Here is a 9975-nt window from a genome sequence, read left to right on the forward strand (position 1 = left end):
GCCCTTGGGGGAGATGATATGCCCAAGGTAGAGAACCTCATCGAGCCAAAACTCGCACTTTGAAAACTTCGCATAGAACTGATGTTCTCCGAGTTTATCCAGCACCAATGTCAAATGCTTGGCATGATCCTCCTTGTTTTTGGAAAAGACCAAAATGTCATCGAGGTAGACCAAGACGAAGTCCTTTGTGTAGGCGTTAAAGATGAAGTTCATCATACGAGAGAATGTTGGAGGGGCGTTGACGAGGCTGAAAGACATGACATTTTATTCATATGAACCATAGCTTGTTCTGAATGCTGTCTTGGGGATATCTTCTTCACGAATGCGAATTTGATGATAGCCCATACGGAGATCAAGCTTGGAGAATATGTGAGCACCTTTGAGTTGTTCAAACATATCGTTGATGTTGGGAAGTGGGTACTTGTTCTTTATGGTCTTCTTGTTCAATGGACGGTAGTCGACACAAAGTTGGTCCGTTCCATCCTTCTTCTTGACGAAAAGAACACCACAACCCCATGGAGAAGAACTTGGTCGGATGAGACCCATACGCTCTTGAATATCCAATTGCTTCTTCAAATCCTTCAACTCTTCAGGTCCAAGCTTGTAAGGACGTTTGCAAACAGGTTCCGTGCCAGGCTCAAGATCAATGACGAATTCAACTGGCCGCTGCCGAGGCATTCCTGGAAGCTCTTATGGAAAGACGTCTTGGTATTCGCAAACGACTGGAATGTGAGAAATGGCATCCAGCTCACCCTCCTCATTGAGAGAAAACAGTCGAATGGTATTATCACGAGCGGCAAAGACGATTACATCCTCAGATAAATGTGTCAATTGAATCTTTCTGGCAGCACAACCAAGCTGAGCCTTGTGCTTAGAAAGCCAGTCCATTCCAAGAATAAGATCAATATCCGAGTTACCAAGGACTATTGGAGAACCCAGAAACTTGAAATCACCCATCATGATAGAAATATCCGGGACCATCATGCTAGAACTCAAACGCTTAGCCGGAGAAATGACTTGCAATGCTTTAGGTAATGCCTTAGTGCCAAAGTTGTGCTCCGATGCAAATGGGAACGACATGAAAGAATGCGATGCACCAGAGTTAAAAAGAACTTTTGCAGGAACATCGTTAACAGGAAGGTTACCCATGATGACATCTGACGAGTCCTCTGCGTGAGCTGCGTTCATCATGTTGACCTTGGCGTTCTTGGGATTATGCTTGACCACTACGGTACTAGCAGATCTCACAGGAGGAGGAGGAAGACGCCTCTGATTGAAGCATTTATTGCATAGTGACCCTTCTGCTGACACTTGTTGCACGTGACATCCGAGAGCGGACAGTGATATGGAGCACTTGATCTTGGAGCTTGAGACGAAGTCTTGTTCTGAAAGCCTGGGTTGGGTGGGTGGGAAGATCCATTGCCACCTTTGCTCTTCTTCTGATAAGGCTGGCGAAACAGAGGAGGCAGCCAATACTTTTGCTGCTTAGTTGCCACTTGAGTTGAGCAAGAAGGAGTTTCATCTCTGACTCGCTTCTTGGAAGCATCGCACTTGAGTTGAGCAGTCTCTTGTTTCAGTGCCATGTTGTAAAACTCATCGTACTTCTGCGGCTCAAAAAGCACAAGAGCAAGTTGAAGATCTTCTCTGAGGCCACCTCTGAACTGATAAATCATGCTCTTCTCGTCGGGGACGTCCTGCTTAGCGAAACGAGCGAGCTTCTGGAACATGATGTTATACTAGTAAACAGACAAGCTGCCTTGCTTCATGTTGCGGAATTCCTCACGCTTGCTCTCAACAACACTCTGAGGAATGTGGTGAGCTCTGAAGTCTTGACGGAATTCATCCCAGGTAATCACATGACCTCCTCTGGAATCTTTGTATTGCTGATACCATTCTGCAGCTTGGTCTTTGAGTTGGAACAAGGCAAACTTGACAAAGTCCTCAGGCCTGACGTTGCTACACTCGAAATTCTTGTAGATATCCACGAGCCAATCATCAGCGTCTGTTGCCTCGACATAGTTACTGAAGGTCTTTGGCTAGTTAGCGAGGAACTGGTTGAGTGTAGCAAACTAATTCTGATTGTTGCCATGGCCATGATTCCCTTGGTTGCGCTCTTGCAATATTTGCATGATCAGCTGCGTGTTTGCATTGGTAGCGGCCATCACAGCTTTCCATGCCTCCGGAGGTGGAGGTGGTGGTGGCGGATCAGGATTTGAACGCGTTGGAGGAGCCATCCTGAAGAGGGTGACATCCGTTAGCATCTTGACAGACACATATTCAAGCTGAATCAAATGGATTGATATTGCAACAAATAGTCTTAACATCCGAACAAAATGAACAAATGCATTCCAATTGAAATGGTCACACTTCCATAAATTGAGAAGCCACTTAGATAGAGGTAGAAGAATAAAACAACAAGGTATGCACAAGAACAAATACTTGGTGAGGATTACCCAATCACAAACCAAATATTTGTGAGAGAAATTCTAGAGCTACAAGAATTCCCACCTATGAAACTCCCAAACCTTTCCGGTTATGCAATCAGGTGTTGGGGATATAGGGGAAGCATAATATCTCACCCAAAGCTAGCAATTCCTACATCCAGCTGTATCCATCCTTCAACACATAACCAAGAAACCTTTGGAAATCATTTACCTCAACGTTCGAAAAGCATCCGTTATACGAGTTATGGCAATACTCCCGCCCCAGTACTGGGTGGCATCGAGGTTATCTCACCAACAACTGCATAAAAGAGATTTTCGATGTCGGCGAAACTCAGGTATTCCATAATTGCAACGATAAAATTGTGACGACAACACATCGGAGCTCAACTCCCCAGGACACTGCCACAACCCTTAAATGTCAGGAGGCACCAAGAACAATGTTCTCCTCACAAAACCATCGGAACTATTCCAAGATACCCGCGTGATCCTAAAAAAAATAGTGAAATTTGAGAAGAGAAGAGTCAAAACTCTACGTCAGGATGCCTCACCAGAGCGACGAAGGGACTGACGAGTAAAAAGAATCCTACTCTCCAATATATATAATCCTAAATGACTCAAAACATTTTTCTAGACTCAACAACGCCAGCGATTCGATCAAGCAGGGGGCTCCTAAAATTGGGGAAGGCTCTGATTACCTACTTGTAACGCCCACGATGCGGCTATAGCTCCCACATGTCGAAGCACGACTTAGAGACATAACCGCATTGTAAGCAATGTCGCAAGTGAGGTAATCTTAACACAACCCATGTAATGAATAAAGGGAAAAGGTACATAGTTGACTTACACTCGCCACGTCACACAAATAGCATAAATATCATTACATTCATCCAGTTACACTCAAGGTCCGACTACGGAACCAAAATAAAGATAAACCCCAAATGCAACAATGTCCTCGATCGCCCCAACTGGGCTCCACTACTGATCGTCTGGAAAGGAAACATAGTATCGTCCTGAGTCCTCATCGAACTCCCACTTGAGCTTTGTCGAATCTCCTGGAGCGGTATCATTGGTCCCTGCATCTGGTTTTGGATGTAATCTGTGAGTCACGGGGACTCAGCAATCTCATACCCTTGCGATCAAGACTATTTAAGCTTATAGGAAGGGTAAAAGGTATGAGGTAGAGCTGCAGCAAGCGGCTAGCATATATGGTGGTGTAAGTGCATCTAGTTCCCCTTAGTGATTTTGCTGTATTGAAGACTTATAGGTTAAGGGACTAATGCGTTTGTGAGTGTACGGAGGTCTATAAGTCTATGAGGAGTTTGATATTTACAGGAAAAGTCGACCCCTAAAAATGAATATCTTTGACTGAAGATTTTGGTATTTCTTAAGACTTTCATGAAGACTTTGAAAGTGAAGAAATTGGTGTGTCCGTGAAGACTTGATATTCATGCGAGGAATATGAAGCTTGAAGACTTTCGTTTTCATAGTTTTGTTTTTCTCTTTCTTGAGTCATAGGAAACACCGTACTGTTAAAGGGGGTCGAGGAAATACTAAGGAAAAATTTCCATGTGATGCTCAACTCAAAATCCTACATCTACCAATCCCTTCGAGCGAAGCCATTGGAAATCTCATACAGTTCAGTCAATTTCTTCAGTGACAGAGACGAAGTTCTTCTGGTCTTTGAGGTATTTGTCCTGACTGAGGAGTTAGGAATTCGCCAGTGCGCATTGCCTACACAGTGATGAACATTATAGCTCTGAGGATTTTGCTACTCAAAATTCCGACCGTTGCTGTGCTATGCGCCAGCTGTCCCAAAATATCTATCCACCTAATGGTCATATCATTGAAGGACATTTATGTCTTATCATGTCGGGCTGCTCCCTAGGCTATAAATAGCCACCCCCTACAACCACTAGCTGGTTGGCTGCTCCAAGAGAAACTGACACTTGTCATTTGAGAGCAACCCATCCTCCGAGGACTTTGAGCGAAAATCATCAAGTGAGGAAAAACCAAAACCCAAACCCAAACACCTACAAACCCCAAGTGATTGAGCATCACTGAAGAGATTGATCCTGAGTGGATCCGACGCTTGTTACCTTTGAAGACTGTGCTTCTTTCAGACGGTTGGGCGTCATGGTCTAGAGCATCCAAGAGGAATTGTGGATCGCCGGGTGACCAAGTTTGTGACGGTTTGGAAGTCGCCTGAAGACTTACCACGAGTGATTGGACGAGGTCTGTGTGACCTTAGTTCAAGGAGAATACGGTGAGGACTGGGTGTCTTGGACTAAGTGTCCTTGACTGGGTGTCCGGGACTGTGTGTCCTCGAGTTTAAATACTCAGCCGCTCCAACCAGACGTACAACTGAGACATCAGTTGGAACTGGTCTACCAAATCATTGTCTTCACCAAGCTTACTGGTTCTATTTCCTCAACTCTTTCATTTCCTCATAACTGTGTTGTGTGCTTGTTCATATTTGTGTTTGAAGACTTTGACTGAAGACTTTCTCAATTTCCTCAGTTTAATTTCTTCAGTCTGTTTATCTTCATCCTGTGTTATCCTGTGATTACGCTTTGTGTACTCTGTGCCTGTCTTCATTTCATCATGATGACTATGCTTTTATTCTGTTATGTTTACTTTTGAGTACTTATTCCGCTGCTAGTAGTTCTTCGCTTAGGAATTTCCTCACCGGCAAATTCCTCAGTGAAGAATTTCATAAAAAATGCCTATTCACCCCCCTCTAGTCGATATAACGCACTTTCAATTGGTATCAGAGCAAGGTACTCCCTTGTTCTATGTGATTTTGGCTTAACTGCTTGGAGTTTTAGTTATGTCGACCGCAAGTATGATCAAGGTCTCTGCTGGGTGTCCTACCTTTGATGGGACGGACTACCCCTACTGGAAGAATAAGATGCGAATGCATCTTGAAGAAATTGATAACGATCTCTGGTATGTTGTGGAAAATGATGTTCCCTCAGTAACACCTACTCTGAATACTGTCGATGTGAAGAGATTCAAGCAACTCGACTCTCAAGCGAAGAATATCATATGTGGCCATCTGAGCAAAGGACAGTATGGCAGAGTGAGTGCTTTGGAAACAGCGAAACTTATCTGGGACAGGTTGTCCAAAGTGAATGAAGGAGTCTCAACTCAGCTTGACTCTCGAGTTGATGTTCTTCGCAATCTCTTCAACCGCTTCAAAAGACTCGACAATGAAAATGTTCAACAAACCTCCGATCGCCTCACTGACATCTCAAATGAGCTTCAAGCACTTGGTGCCACTGACATCACTGACCATGAGGTGGTGAATAAATTGCTGAGATCGCTTGATTCCTCATTTGACACTCTGGCATTGATGATACAAGAACGTGCTGATTACAAGTCAGTTGATCCTGCTGATATTCTCGAGAGGCTAAATACTGATGAGTTCCAACTTGCTGAAAAGAGAGATATCTATGGTTCAAGCTATGGCAGAACACGTGCACTGAAGGCCAAGGCAGTATCTGAGTCCGAAGATGAAGACTCTGGTAGCAGCCTTGGTGATCCTGAAGAACTGAGCCATGATCTAGCTCTGCTCGTGAAGAAGTTCCAAAAGTTCTCAAGACGTGGTCGCCTTGGAAGATCCTCAAGGAGCAATGATTCCTCATCCAGTGACTACAAGAAGAGGCTCTGTCACAAATGCAAGAAACCTGGACATTTCATTCAAGATTGTCCTCAGTGGGAAAAGGAATCAAAGAAGAAGAAATACAAGGATTACAGTTCTGATGATGCGAAGAAAAAGAAGAAATCCCAAAATCCTCATCATCAAAATCCTCAAAGCCTTCATATCACAAGAAGAGCAGCTCCAAGAAGGCTAGGGCATTCATTGGCAAGGAAATGGACTCTGAGGCTGAATCTGAAGAAAATGAGGAAGAGGAGTCATCTGAGGAGTCCGAATCCGGAGTGGCGAGCCTTGCTCTCCCTACTGCATTTGTCAGCAAGTCTATCTTCAACACTAAAGAAAATGACCTCACCAACAAGGCTGATGAAGGCGGTGATGACTACGCTCCCACCTATTGCTTCATGGCAAAGGATGCCAAGGTACTCAAATATACCTCCTCTGAATCAAGTGAGAATGAATCTGATAAAAACGTTAAACCCAGCTATTCTAAACTTGCTAAGATTGCTATAAAACAACAAAGGGCTTTAGAAAAGGTTCAAAACATGCTAAATAAAAGTGACGATATGTTGGGTGAAGAAATGGATCGCAATGAAACTTTGACTGAAAATCTTCAGAGACTTCAGTCCAAGCTTGACAAACTTCAAAGTCATCATAACACTCTCTTATCGAATCATGAGAAGCTTTCTTATGAATTTCTTCAAAGAAAGAAAGACCTTGAGAGGCTAAGAGTGAGTTATGAAGATCTTCAGAAGGAGCGCGATTCATTACTTGCTCAACAAACCAGCGCTTCTCAGGAAGAATTTGTTCCACCATGCTTGAAGTGCATTGAACGTGAATCTGCTAATTCTTCACCTGAATGTTCAAATGTTGCTAATGTTTCAAATTCTTCATTTGCCTCTGCTATCACTAATTCCTCATCTGAGGACATTGCTAGTATCACTGACGATGCAGGGCTGAAGGAATTGTACACGATAGGCATGTACAAAAGCCTCAAAGGGCATCAGGCTCTTTGTGATGTGCTTAAAAAGCAGATCCTCAATAGGAACCTAGGAAAGAGGGTATCGCCTTTGAGAGGAAACTCAATGCTGATGGTACATATTGGAAGCCTGAGCAGTACCCCAAAACTACATGGGTTGCTGCAAAGGGACCTCCAGTTGATCCATCTAACTTATCTGGATTTGCTTGTGAATCTCCTCATTCTGATGATGAGTCAATTGACTCCAACTATAAGCTATTCAAAAATCAGAATGGTGAAGTATTTGCAAGATATGTTGGCACTAACTGCAGGAACGGCTCCCCTATGAAGAAAATCTGGGTTCCCAAAAGATGTCTTGAAAATCTTCAAGTGAATGTCATCATGACGCCACCTGTGAAGAATAGGAACCCCAGATCGAATTCTTCATATGGACCAAATTCCTCATATGGAGCAAAGTCCTCATATGAACATCATCGTGCTAACCCGTCTGTTTCGCAGGGAAGATCTAAGGATTATGGATATATGCATTATTCTTCAAATCATTATGTCCATAAGTCCTCGAAGAATTTCTCTGCATACTCTTATGCTTACTCTAACCCCTCTTATGTGAAACGAAATGGACTGGCTTCTATGCCATCCTTCTCGTATGGAGCTCGCAGAATGATGAGCTCTTTGCCACCCCTTCAGATGTGGGTGGTGAAGAAAAAGAACTAATCTCTTCTGCAGGGTCAGGTCTCCAGATGCACGTAATCGTCTGAAGAATTTGCTGGAGACCTGAGCATGCCTGATAGGACGCAGGCTAATCATGAAGAAATGAACTTTCATTTCTCACGTCCTCATATTGCTTCATTAGTTCTCTTCTTGATGAAATTGATCTGATGAATTGATGTCATATTCTTCACTGATGAAGTATATGAGTTTGTAAGCTGCACTAATTCATCTGCAGGATGATCAACCCAAAGCCACTGAGTGGGTCCTCGATAGTGGATGTACAAACCACATGACTGGTGACAAGAATCTATTGATGGATGCTCCATTATCTCCGTTGCATCTGAAGCATATCATCTTTGCTGACAAAGGCAAAAGTCAGGTATTGGGTCTAGGTAAGGTTGCGATTACAAAGGATTGACACATGGACAAAGTCATGCTTGTTGAGTCCTTAGGATACAACCTTATGTCTGTCTCAATGCTTTGTGATCTTGATATGGTTGTTGTCTTTGGCAAGTACCGTTGTGTTGTGGTTATGGAAGCTGACAATTCCAAAGTCTTCGAAGGCTTTAGGAGAGGAGACCTGTATATTGTTGATTTCTCTACAGGACCACAACCAGCCGTGTGCTTACTTGCAAAAGCTTTAGAAGGCTGGCTCTGGCATCGACGACTTGGTCATGTAGGCATGAGGAATTTGCACACGCTTGCAAAGAAGAAGCATGTCATTGGCATCGAGAATGTCAAATTCCTCAAGGATCACCTATGCGGAGCCTGTGAAGCTGGGAAGATGACCAAGGCCAAGCATCCAGCGAAGACTATCATGACCACCACTCGCCCATTTGAATTGCTTCACATGGATCTCTTTGGTCCTAATCATTATTCTGCTATTTCAAATGAAGCATCTCAATATGGCTTTGTTATTGTTGATTATTATTCTCGCTACACATGGGTACACCTTGTTACTTACAAACATGAAGTGCAGGAAGTCTTCAAACGATTTTCCTCGAGGGCTTCAATCAACTTTGGTGTGAAGATCAAGCACATCAGAAGTGACAATGGCACTGAGTTCAAGAATTCTGGTTGCTATTCCCAATTGCTATGGATGAAGCAAACTCTCAAGGACTACGGCGTCAACATGAAGAATGTGCCTCTCTTCTGTGACAATGAGAGTGCCATCAAGATTGCTCACAACCCAGTTCAGCACTCGAAGACAAAGCACATTCAGATTCGTCATCATTTTCTTCGTGATCATGTGTTGAAGGGCGACATTTCTATTGAGCATGTGAAGACTGAAGAACAGCTAGCCGATATCTTCACAAAGCCCTTGGATGAGAAGAGATTTAGCAAGTTGCGGTGTGAGCTAAATATCCTAGAATCTTCGAATGTTCTTTGAAAAGGACACTCATCCTAACACTTATGCAAAATTGATGACTTAGATGTGCAACACATGAAGAAACGTTTTTCTTCAATCAATGAAGAATAACACTCTTAGTGTGAAGAAATTAACGAAGAATTTGATTCTCAGAACCCTACAACAATTGTACGCGGTGTCTGAAATCATCATTCTTATACGGTGGGTCATGCCACCACCAAAAGTTGAAATTCCTCAAATTATTCATATTCTTCAACTTTGCATAGTCTTCACTGGTTCCGTCGTTTTTCTTCATTGGCAATATATATATATGAGTTTATGTCCTCTACAGCATTCACTTATTGCTATTTCTTCAAGTTGGTTTTCTACTAAGTGAATGTGATCAGACCCTTCCCCTCTATGCTATACTCAACCCAATCTGTTCACAAATTCTTCATGTGCATTCTATTTGAAACTCGTTCAAAATCTTCACTGTGTCCCTGTCAGCTGAAGAAATTGCGAACGGAACTTTAAAACCTATCTTATCGAAATTTTCATTTTTGCCGCTCAAACCGTTCCGCATCCCACGATACACTTATCCACTCACCCACGATCTAACACGATCTCCACCTCTCACTACGTGGGGGACACATGTCATGCGAATGAGAAAGGTCAGGGGCACGTTCGTCCAATTTCTTCGGGCGAGCAGTTTTTTCACCGTGGCTATAAATACCCCTCCTTCCCTTCCTCACTTCTTTTACTCCGCTCGACCTCTCTCTCCAGATCGAGCTTCTAAAACCATAGCGCCGTCGCTACTTCATCGCCGCCGGTGAGGAAG

The sequence above is a fragment of the Triticum aestivum genome, chromosome 3A, assembly GCF_018294505.1.
Source record: "Triticum aestivum cultivar Chinese Spring chromosome 3A, IWGSC CS RefSeq v2.1, whole genome shotgun sequence".
Lineage (NCBI taxonomy): Eukaryota > Viridiplantae > Streptophyta > Magnoliopsida > Poales > Poaceae > Triticum > Triticum aestivum.